This window comes from Epinephelus lanceolatus, chromosome 21 (genome assembly GCF_041903045.1).
Source record: "Epinephelus lanceolatus isolate andai-2023 chromosome 21, ASM4190304v1, whole genome shotgun sequence".
Lineage (NCBI taxonomy): Eukaryota > Metazoa > Chordata > Actinopteri > Perciformes > Serranidae > Epinephelus > Epinephelus lanceolatus.
Genome location: NC_135754.1, coordinates 10,148,661 through 10,161,644, shown reverse-complemented (window position 1 = coordinate 10,161,644; position 12,984 = coordinate 10,148,661).

Below are 12,984 nucleotides of genomic sequence, written 5' to 3'. Positions count from 1 at the left end.
AGTCTGAGGTTTTTCAGTCTTCCAAAAGATACTACTCTGATGTCTCCTTATGGTCTCCTATCTGCTTGCTTCCACTGGATAGTGGAGTTTAAGCGGACTGTGCAGACAAATGACTACAATCAGGTCCAATAATACTTTATAGTTTTTTTAACAATGAAAGTGTTAACTTGGTACAATTCTTAACACTTCTGTCTTCCATGCACTTTACGGGCTCCTGACAGGCTGCTCAGATAGTCACTAATTATCTTCTCTTTTGAATGGATTAAGGATACAAACAGCTGTGTTCATTTTACTCCTGGTTACTTAATTTGGAAAGATTTAGCATCAGGAGGACCCAATTGGTTTTAAATGCCTGACTAGAATGGTAATTAAGAAAGGAAAATATAATGATAGTTAATAGTTTGGTTTCATGAAAATCTTAAGGGTTAAAACTAAATATCCTTCATTTCTGCTTGAGTTTCTTTACACCTATATTTCCCTTTCATATTCAGATGCCCCACAACCCCTCATGACCCTTCAAGGCCAGGTTTTACTGAATACATAGATTGCGATAATTTAATTAATTGCAAATCTGTGTCACTAATTTACAATATCATCTGACACTGAAAGCCCTTTAGGTTTTGCAAGGTCACCTAATCTTGAGGCCCTTTCTTGATGAAGGGCCCTGTGTCAAAAATTTGTTTTACCTTAATTATTTCAGTTTATATTGTGCTCACAGTGTAATTTTCAATATAAATCTGGTTACTTTTCTTGATCAGGGGTGTCTGACAAACATTGATGCACAGAACAGACTCAGATTACAGCAGTAGTAGCCTATTGGTGTTTCCTTTGGAGGTCCATTTCTGCCAGTGATGGAAAAAAAACACCTAGTATCTCAAAATGACGAGAAACTTTACTGAAATGATGAGTGAGTATTTCAAAATAATGAAAATTGATACTAAGTCATTATTTTGCACGTTTCTCATTATTTTGAAATACTAAGGCTCCATACAGAAAGTGTTTTAGCATTACTGTGCACCTTGCATTTCTACACTCTAGACACCTGGCGTTTTTGATGGAGCTCCCTGAACTCCTCAAGTTGAAGCAGAAAAGCACCCTCTGTCATCTCTTTTTGCGTCATCTTTTATGCCATTGTCCAATCAGATGATTTGAGAGGCGGGTCCTCTGTGGTAGTCATGGCAATTTGTTTAAAGTTAGTAAACAATTGAGGAAAAACAGGTGGGAGCAACTGCTGGATACACAGAGGTAAACGGCCCGATAGACAGCAGGTTGTCAAACTGCCCCATCATTCCGGAATATGCCTGGAAACAGCCATCATCGAGACGAAGCTCCTGAACTGACTGGTGGTACTCCCCATGATCCAGCAAGCTGTCATGGATTTTCATCCTCCACGTTATGGCCGATCTCCGATTGATCTTCTTAAAATAACTTAAAAGGATTCCTTTCCTAATGAGGGCATTGTATGGCAGAATGTAGAGCTGCCGTAGAGAACAGGTCAGAGAAAGGTAAAGGGGGGATGAAACTAAACAGAATGAATTACAACAGAGCAATACACTAGGACAAGTATGCAGCACAGGAGATGTTTTTATGGTTATAATGTCACCAGATCCACCTTAAAACGCCCTGTGGCTTCTGTGATAAGGAGGTATAATTTTTACTCAATACTCCAAGATTTACTCAAATGAATTTTCCTTTCTGACTGCCAAAACAATGAATCCAGGTGTTTGAACATGTCTTGACAGATTACGATAGTGTGTCTTGCTAAAACTGGAAAATAAATGTTTCCAAACCCAAATTTCCAAACATGAAACTCATTTAGGCATTTAGGTTTTTGCATAATCAAATTTCATACCCCTGTAAGGCTGTATTTTCCCTGTGCTTAAAAAGACTGCTGTGTACCCACTAATGAACAGATCACTATTCAAATTCTCATGAGCTCACCTAATAGAAACCAAAATTTAGCTGTAAACAATAGCACAGGTGTCCAGGACAATAGTATCAGTCTATTGGGAAATACAAAATAATTAAAAATCAGGATGTAAACACCTGGCTGTTGTTGCCATGAAAAATTTCCACGCATATCTCCTCACCAAGAACATTTTCTTCACACTCTCCCTCGGTTACATTTCCTGTGAAGTAATTATCCTAAATTAACACAGTAAGACTCTCTGCTCACAGCCACGAGAGACTGGAACGCCTGCTAAATTTACATAACACCTGTAGCTAATTCACAGCAAAAAATAAGTCAGGTAATTACAGGATGATGCAGAGTCTGGACCCGCCATAATTCATTAATTATCTATGTTTTTGAAGGAAGTGATTTTGAAGTTGACGCCTAACTTTGTGTTTTACGTGTCCTCTTTGTGTGTGTGTGTGTGTGTGTGTGTGTCTAATTTGTCTTTTTCCAGACCTAGGGTCTCAGGACAGAGGATCCTGTACATTGTACAGATTATAATTTAAAGGAATACTTCACCCACAATATGACCATTTCTGTATATTTTACCCTTCGTTACGTAGACATTGTGATGAACCCAAGGTAACACAGTGAAATGTGCCCTAAAGGTGAAGTTTTGTGCATGCCTCAACTGTAAACGAAGAATCCAAAAATGACAAACATTCTTGATGAACTGAAGTACAGGGAGAAATACATTTGGTAATTGCAATACTACATCAAAACATCTCTTTACAAACTGTCACATAACTTTTGCAGTAAAAGCAAAAGCCAAGTCTTGTTTATCCAGTCATATGTTTAGTACTTCCCAAACACAACAACAGACCGGGCTGCACATGTCCTGAAATGGTGCTAAACAACACCAACCACCATCCCCTCCTCCTGATGAGAAAAACATCTCATACACATGTAATGTGAACTATGTATCTGTGGTTTACAGAAATGCCAAATTCCAACATTTTTTTTCTCCGTTCACTGGGCTGTGTGAATACAAGTTGTGTGCATGAGCAAGTGCATGTTTGAAATCTGCTGTTGCATTTCTGTTTATGCGGACATGTTTTGAAAAGTCAGGTTTTAGGAAAGGTGCATGTGTTTGAGAAGTACTGTGCATGATGACTGGATAAATGAGATTAGATTCACATTTACTTCAATTCATTAAGAATGTTTACCGTTTTTGGATTCTTCGTTCACTGTTGAGACATTCAAAAAACAAAGTATTCCTTACAAATTCAAGGTTATGGGACAATAGTGTTGTGTCGTTCATGAACGAATCATTCAAAACAGCGAATCTGTTGAAACAGAACTAAACTGAATCATTTGGGAAGTGATGTATTCATTTCTCAGTTCAGTTGAGCCCAGCAGCAAGCGTGCAGACCAGGAGTGGAACTGCAGATTCGGTCTGTGCGAACAATGAATCACTTGCGAGTCGCGAGGCAGCCTGGGTGCAGGGAGGGACTGCCTACCACGTGACGAATCATTCGGTGAACGAATCACTCTGTGAATGACGGAACCCTGATCCCTGAGTGATTCACATCATTTCTTCTCAGTGATACACTTTCATAGGGAGCGTTTTCTCCAAGCTAACGGCTAATGTAGCCAGGAGTAAGCCACATGAACACAATCACACACCTCCTCAATGTTTTAACAGACTTAGTTTCCAGATAAACAAACTTAAAACGTTAGGCTGGCCAGTAATGAGATTCACCAGTGCAGGGCAGACGCAGCAGCAGCTCAGCCATGTATCAGTTCAGTGAGTCGGACAACGCAGTACATAGTCAGGGCTCCTCCCGCCTAGCACTGACCAATTCGGTGAACAAATCTTTTGAACTTATCTTTTTAATGAACTGATTCTAGTGATTCAGTAACATCTAAAGAACTGCTTTGCCCATCACTAAGGGACAAGTAGTTGATGTACAAGTGATTGTTTTGTGGCTGAAGTATTCCTTTTAGGCCCTGTGATTTGGGGCTATAAATAAAATAGACTTCACTTGTGAATAATAAGTTCACAGCATAAAATAATTGTAAATTGTCAGTGCTTTGAATTTTTGTTCAAATAATAATTGCTCATAAATTACAATAATGTTTTTTGCATAACAAGTTACAATTTCAAATCAACTTTAGTAGTGCATTACTAACCTGGCTTATGTTCTGTGAAAAACTTTGGGCCATCGGCTCATTTGCTCTCTTACCAAGACTCGATGTCATGGGTAGTATCAAGTTCATTCTGTTTTCATTTTGTATTCATGAGAGATTGGCCTGAGCCTTGTTATTGGGGCAGGGGCCGTTACCTGATTTGCTAAAGTCACCAATAAACCTACACTTTGGAATAGGAATCCTGCTGTGATGTGTCAGAAGGGCTCATGTGAAAAAATTCCATCAATTCACTTTGTCCAGAGCTGGAGCGTGTGTGAACTAGGCCCGCAGTAGCAGAGCCAGACTTTAAAGCCAATTTGACATAGTGACCTGAGAGAGGAAGTCTCTATTGTGACTGCATAATAAGCCATATTATGCCAAACTGCCATAAGGGCCTAATGATGCACAAGATCCAGGTAATTTTACATCCGGGAAGTTGAACTTTTTTGGCTTCATATGCCACTTAGCAGTTTTCATAAACATAAAGAGGGCCCTGCCTCCAACGCTATATCCAGTTCTCTTTATATATCGCTGATGTGAACCTTGTGGCCTCATTCTGATGATTGGACTTTAGCTAGCGTTAGCTGTTGAAGGTGAGTAAATATCTCCAATCTATAAACTGGGTGGTTTAAGGTCTGGATCTTAAATTCTACATGTAAAATGTAATGTAGCCAAGCTATGTTTTATGTAACATGTAATTGTGAAAGTATTGAATAAAACTTTTGAAGTCACTTATTCAAGTTCAACCAGGCACTTTGATTATCTAATACTCCATATTTCAGCATAGTAATTTACCAGATGACTGACTTGATAACACACTTTTAATACTTTAAAGCAAGAATAAGGCTGCAGTAGTCATGTTGTGTCACATATGGTAATCCATGTATGGGTTGATACAATGTCAGTAAACTGGCATTGGTACCAAGTCACATTTTGTTTATATTTTCACATTGCTAATTTTATTCCTGACTGCAAATTTGTAATGCAAGGCAGAGATAAAGTCAGGCCTGAGCGAGGGGTGAGAGCAACAATTTCTTTCATCCACAGTACATAATGTGACTCAAGTGACCTGTTACAATGACCTTCTTGATTCCTGAGAGTCACTTATGTTCCTCATTCACATCTTCAATTATAACACTTTTGACCCCACACCTCAAAGGTCTTAAGCAGCTTAAAGTGTAAGCCTCAAACTTCACTCTGTTTAATTGCTCCTCAGAAGCCATTTGTTGAACAGCTGAAAATGATTTGCAGCTTGGGTCACCGAGACTTGTTTTATAATTATCATCTCCAAGATGTTTGAGGCAAAGTTTGTACAGTGAATTTAAAACTGCAATTTGCTGCAATCTGCTGTCAGGGCGTGCAGACACTCTTCCTGAGGAGCTCAGACTAATTCATCATCACTGCCTGTATGATGTCTAAGAGCCTGCAGCTTGATGGATTTGTGCTAATGTGATTCATCTCTGACCTTGCATGACCTACCATGTGCAGGTTTGACTTGTGCATCCCTGCCTGTGGCAGCCAACTGGCAAACACAACACATCTCCAGTATTTAGAGAACCTCAGGAATGGACACACAGACTGAGCCATGAAGGGGATTATAAATTACAACTGCAGAAATGAAATGCACAATATCATGCACAGTCAGTGGACTGCTTGTATTTTTCAGTAAAGAATGAGCTTACTTTCTGATCATAATAATGATGGACTAGTGATTTCATTTACAGTCATGTTCACCATAGAAGCAGGAGTTGTTGTTTGTTTGTTTTTTCATTCATTAAAGGTCCAGTAATATATTAGCAAAAATGGAAAATAATATCATAAGTATTTTTACTGTTTGTATAATCACCTGAAAATAAGAATCTTACCTTAGAATGAGCTGTTTACATCTACATAGGAGAGTCCTTGTCAATGGAGATAGCCATGTTCACCGCCATGTTTCTACAGTAGCACAGAACAGACAAACCAAACACGGCTCTAGATAGAGACATTCGCATTTTCCCATCAGCCAACGTAGTTAGCAGCTCCTCTGCGACAAGAGCATCTAAAATCCAACGTTTTTTTTTTTTTCAATGAAATCATTGAATGTTTTACTGATTTAAATCATCAGGTCCATTTGTTTTGGAGAGGAAGCAACCTCTGCAGATAATTCAGCTCCTGATAAGAACCTCTTAAACATCTGGAATTTAAGTTAGCAGGTACTAGCTTAGCGGCCCATCTCCAACATGCCAAACAGCATCAGAGAAACACAGATTTTGTCAGGATTTGCACCCGTTTTCTTCTCCTTACCTTTTTTTTGCCCTCTGTTTTCCCCTTCCTATTGTTTGTCCCTAGTTTGTCTCCCCTGTCTGTCAGTATGTGTGTGTGTGGAGTCCATATCATTGGTCCGACATCCCATTCGTCCGACTGTCCGCGGTGCTGAACGGCTCGCGGCGGGCGTATGGTGCACCGCGACTGGCTTGAGGCGGAGCAGGCTCACAGGTTATGTGTTTGTCACTTTCTTTTTCATTTTAACTCACACCATGATCTTTTCCTGACCCTAACCAAGTGGTTTTTGTGCCTAAACCTAACCAGACCTTAACCACAGGGCATCATGATGATTTCGGAACGGACTTCAGAACAATGGGTTTAATATGGTTGGAACAATGGGATGTCGAACCAATGGGCAGTTCCCTGTGTGTGTGTGTGTGTGTGTGTGTGTGTGTGTGTGTATGAGTGAGCATGCGGGGCAGGGAGCTGCAATGAAGTTGATACACCTGCAGTTCATTCAGCACTTACAGACCTGCCTTGCCTGCTGACTCCTTCCCCTGCCTCAGTCTAGCCTCAAGCTGCCATTAACCTCACTGTCTGCTCTGCATCTCAAAGTGCATTTCCATTAACCCTAGAAATGTGCAAAACCTAAATATCGCAATAAAAACTGGTAATGGAAACACCTACATTTCGAAAAAAAACTCTCAAATATCCAGAAAAAGTTTTTACGCTCTCATGAGGTGGCTTTTCAGACGTGTCGATATAGAAGTATATTGCAAAAGTGTAATGGAAACACTTTTTTCGAAAATATACGTCACCGGACATTCAAGTCCTCTGTGAATTCCTCGTTCACAAATACAATTTTGAGGGGAAAAAAAAAATCCTCGTTCACGATCCTCTCCCAGAAATCCTTTATTCGTGGTCGCTGCCACACATAAGGACTTTGCCTTTGGAATGCAACAGCAGCAGTGGCAACTGAGATGATTGTTCCAGCTCGCAAGAGATTTGGAATGTCCATCTTAGTCTCACGGGAGGAGATTATATGAGAATTACGTCTCACACGATGGAAACACCTGCAAGTCGCAATTGTACTTTGTCGAAACTTTAGAAATATCGCATTTATTTTGTGCAAAACTGTAATGGAAACGCGACTTCAGCTCCTTCGTCCTCTCCCTGGTCCTCTGTATCTTTTATTCCTGCTACCTCCTAGAGAACAGCCTGTCTGGTCCAATGACAACTTAACCTGCTTATTGCGTGGGAGACCTGGGCGCAATTCCTGCTCCGGTAATTCAAGTATCATCATCTGCTCTGCTTCATATTTTGAATAAATCTTTTGAACTGAGCTCTGCTGAGTTGTCTGCGTTTTTGAGGCCATTCTTCATTCTGAATTTAACAGATTTGTAACATGAAACTGCTCTATTCAGTGTTTCTACTGGTTCAAATCTACGGGTTGATTCTTTCTTAAGAGACCTCTGCAGGTAATTCATCTCACGGTAAAAACCTCCTGAACATCTGAGTCTGAAGTTATCAGAGAAAAAAGGTAAACAAAGATTAGAAGGTGCTAGGCTAGCGGCCCATCTTCGACTTGCCAAACAGCATCAAAGAAAATCTGATTTGTAATGTGAAACTGCTTTATTTATGTTTTTACCTAGTCCATTTGTATTGGTGGGGAGGACACCTTTATTCAGCTCCCAGTCAAAACCAAAACGTGCTGCACAGGGTAGGAGAAACACAGATTTGTAACTTGCAACTGCTTTAGTAGTTTTACCAATTTTAAATGATCTTTTAATGATGACTGTTTATTCTGGAGAGAAAGAGGAATAATTTCTCACCAGGAGAAGTTTCAGCTGGGTGCAATCTGCAGTCCTCACTGCCAGCTGCCACTAAATCTCCCTAAATCTTACACACTGCTTGTTAAATAGACTTTAATGAGACTGTGTATTCACTTCGTTTCACAGCAACAAGGAAGTGCTACACTGTGATATTTAGTTTGTAACTTCTACCTCCAAGTTTTTTTTTGTACCCAGGCATGTACCTTCTACTTTTTATCAAAGAAACAGATATTCTCTTACACAGTTTATCTTTTGTACTAATGATTCAAGAGTGTTTAATGCTGATCCAAGCCACAGAAGAGCTCCAACTGTGAGTCACGTAACACTGTCTGTGAGAAAAATGAATGAGATATATATACTCTATAACCAGGGGCGCCTGAGACAGCGCTCTACAACTCTATATAAGATAGATAAACATGTAGTGGCTGACTGATAGTAGCCTGGAGGTATAGTCTGTAACATTGAGAAAACAGTGTCCAACTTAATTTATCGACAGAAATTGGTTCAGGATTTCAGTACTTGACGAAAACAGTTCCCTTCAGGAAGTCTGCAGTCTAACTGAACCAGACTTTATCTTGTTTTCTTTCATTTGTGTCATTTGATTTTACATTTTTATGTCCACTGGCCAAAGTCTTAAAAAAATAATAAAAAACAACCCCTGTGTTATCAGGCTTAATCACAAATGATCAGAAGCATGGTGGAGAGAAGTTCTGCAAACTATTTTAGATAACATTTTCTTTTTGCGTGTCTTCTCTCCATATTTCACCATGTGTCTCCACTGCTTTCTTCCTTTTTCACAGAGGTCATGACTCAAAGTGTCTGGCTGTTTTATCAAGTGGGATTTTTTTTTCTTTGTTCAGTCAAAGACAGAAGTTTCCAGTTTCCAGAGCATTTCCCTCTAAGCTCCCACAAACCAGACGTTCTTGTTGAAGCCTGATGGCGAAGCACTGGAAGAGGGACATTCAGGTCCTTATGTAGAATAAAAACACTTTGAAAGCTTGAATAATATTTAGACTTTATATTTAGGACAAAAAAACAACACAGGATAAGTAGCAGACCCTTGATGCCCTTGATGTGATGCCAAACTCTTCTTAAATCCAACCAGCCTTAAGAGATTGAGCCCAGTGACTGCGTGTAAAGTGAAGTCAAATAAATTGAAAACCCAAAATTGAGTTTTCAGGAAGATTACACAGGAAATGATAAAACCTTTGTGACCCCACCACCTGGAATTCCAAAAATAAAAGCAGATGACAAGGTGGAGGCAGAGAACACAACCACCCAGCTCCCACACTGCAACGTGTTCACAAAAACAACCACTTTTTAAGTGGTGTATTTTTCCGTTCTTTTTCAGTCATATTTCACCTTCTCAGGTGACGGTGTGCTCAATCATTCAAGTATTTCTTTTGACTGTAATTTCTCACATTTCACTATTGAATCCAACAGAGCTCCTTGAAAATACATTTACAAACATGAAATCATCTTTGAGCTGTTGGCAGACATGGATTAATTTGTCCACGTGTTATCTTTTGTTACAGCCCCTGGTGTTGCAACTACAATTCTATTTCAGTTTGTCTATAGCAGCTTTTAGCAGGTCATTTTTACCATGTTCACCATCTTAGTTTAGTGTGTTAGCATGTTGGCATTTTCTAATTAACACTACGTACACACAGTTAAGGCTGAAGGAAATGTCAGGAGCTTTTTATGTATTTGGTCATAAACCAAGGTATCGGACAACTGGAATGATCCCCACACTTATTACAGTTCATCCTCATGGGGACATGAATGCCTTTACAAAATTTCACAGCAATCCATCCAATAGATGTCGAGACAGTTCACTTAAAACAAAAAATGTCAACCTAATGGTGGCATTTGAGGAAAAGTCTACTATCAACTCACCCATATGCCGATGGAGGCTCAGGTGAAGTTTCAGAGTCCTCACATCCCTTGCGGAGATCCAAGGGGAGAGGGGGTAGCAGCACAACTCCACCTAATGCAGACTGACGATGCCCCAGACTAACGTCCAAAAACACATAATTGAAACCACAAAATATCTCCATACTGCTCGTCCATAGTGATCCAAGTGTCCTGAAGCCCCAACATGAAAAGTTGTTTGGAAAAACATCATTTGAACTCTGTTTTAACTGCCTCTCTGGGCACCGCGTTCACGTGTGTGCGCGAGTGTGTGTAGTGGCACCTGTCTTGAGGCTTCATTATCTCAGGCTGTTCTCACAAATTTTTCTTACGTTTTCCTATGAAAAGCAGTTCACCCAAATTAGTACATATCCCATGTATTTTCAAAAGGCTGCGATCACATAAAAAAAATGCATTTACAGCAGTAAACAAGGAAGCAGTCCTGAGCGCTTGTAAGGAGGCAGGCTGGGGTGGTGGATGGGTCACAAAAAAATCAGACTTTACCCTGGGACTTTCCCCTGGAGATGCATGTTCTGATCTGTGGGAACTTTTAGTGAACTTTGAGTCATTTTAAGGTACGTCCTCACCATGTATCTTTTCCTAAATCCAACCAAGTAACTTTTATTGCCTAAACCTAACCTCTGTAACTTTATATTAATTACGTAACTGTATTTTAAGGACGTAATAATTTGTGTGGCGCAAATTCATAGGACGTTATTCCAACTGTTGTGCATTCATTATTTGTAGGATATCATTCAAACCGTTCTATGAGAATATGTTTGTCATCTACTGCTTATCTCGATGAATCAACTCCTAGTATTTGTACAATATGGGTGGATAGAAATGTACATAAATTTGCATTTTCTTTTACCAATTTTCTAAAATTTCCATCAAAATTTGCACTAAAAATTTGGATGGAAACCCAACTAATGAAGCTCTAGCAAAAGTTCAGTCAGGAGGACAATACTTTTGATACTCAGGCTGTAAGTTTCCTTCTCACCTTGCCATTCACTCCTTGCACGTATGCTCACTCACTGTCTCTAGGTGTCATTGTCTGGGTAGCTCAATTGAGTCATCAGCTGACTGACAATCAACCAATAGCACAGTGACACCCCCTCTCTGTCAGGCAATCTTACTGCTCCTCATTTTAAATATGGTTCTTTCTCTGCTGTAGTTCTTTCTTGCTGCTGTCGTGTGCGCCCTCCACCTCCCCATCACCACCCACTCTTTACGAATTCCTCAGCCTCATACACCTCTGCAACCCCCGAGTCAGCAGCCATCGGCACCACCAGTGTCTGGACTCCAGAAATCAGCACAAATCATCTGTTTATCTGTACTCTAATTCTTAGTATTAAAGGTTATCTTTACTTCAGTCTTCTGTCTCTTGTGATTGAGATGACATTTCCAACGCCGAAAAAGTATGATTTTGGCTCTTAGTCCCCCGTATGAGTCAGCCTTCAAAAATTCCTGTCATGCAAATGGAGTTGATCTTTTGTTAGATCCTCTTTCCTGGCAAACCACAATTTCAGTTTGTTTGACAAACTACAGTACAGGCCAAAAGTTTGGACACACCTTCTCATTCAATGCGTTTTCTTTATTTTCATGACTATTTACATTGTAGATTCTCACTGAAGGCATCAAAACTATGAATGAACACATGTGGAGTTATGTACTTAACAAAAAAAGGTGAAATAACTGAAAACATGTTTTATATTCTAGTTTCTTCAAAATAGCCACCCTTTGCTCTGATTACTGCTTTGCACACTCTTGGCATTCTCTCGATGAGCTTCAAGAGGTGGTCACCTGAAATGGTTTCCACTTCACAGGTGTGCCTTATCAGGGTTAATTAGTGGAATTTCTTGCTTTATCAATGGGGTTGGGACCATCAGTTGTGTTGTGCAGAAGTCAGGTTAATACACAGCCGACAGCCCTATTGGACAACTGTTAAAATTCATATTATGGCAAGAACCAATCAGCTAACTAAAGAAAAACGAGTGGCCATCATTACTTTAAGAAATGAAGGTCAGTCAGTCCGGAAAATTGCAAAAACTTTAAATGTGTCCCCAAGTGGAGTCGCAAAAACCATCAAGCGCTACAACGAAACTGGCACACATGAGGACCGACCCAGGAAAGGCAGACCAAGAGTCACCTCTGCTTCTGAGGATAAGTTCATCCGAGTCACCAGCCTCAGAAATGGCAAGTTAACAGCAGCTCAGATCAGAGACCAGATGAATGCCACACAGAGTTCTAGCAGCAGACCCATCTCTAGAACAACTGTTAAGAGGAGACTGCGCCAATCAGGCCTTCATGGTCAAATAGCTGCTAGGAAACCACTGCTAAGGAGAGGCAACAAGCAGAAGAGATTTGTTTGGGCCAAGAAACACAAGGAATGGACATTAGACCAGTGGAAATCTGTGCTTTGGTCTGATGAGTCCAAATTTGAGATCTTTGGTTCCAACCGCCGTGTCTTTGTGAGACGCAGAAAAGGTGAACGGATGGATTCCACATGCCTGGTTCCCACTGTGAAGCATGGAGGAGGAGGTGTGATGGTGTGGGGGTGTTTTGCTGGTGACACTGTTGGGGATTTATTCAAAATTGAAGGCACACTGAACCAGCATGGCTACCACAGCATCCTGCAGCGACATGCCATCCCATCCAGTTTGCGTTTAGTTGGACGATCATTTATTTTTCAACAGGACAATGACCCCAAACACACCTCCAGGCTGTGTAAGGGCTATTTAACCAAGAAGGAGAGTGATGGAGTGCTGCGGCAGATGACCTGGCCTCCACAGTCATCGGACCTGAACCCAATCGAGATGGTTTGGGGTGAGCTGGACCGCAGAGTGAAGGCAAAGGGGCCAACAAGTGCTAAACACCTCTGGGAACTCCTTCAAGACTGTTGGAAAACCA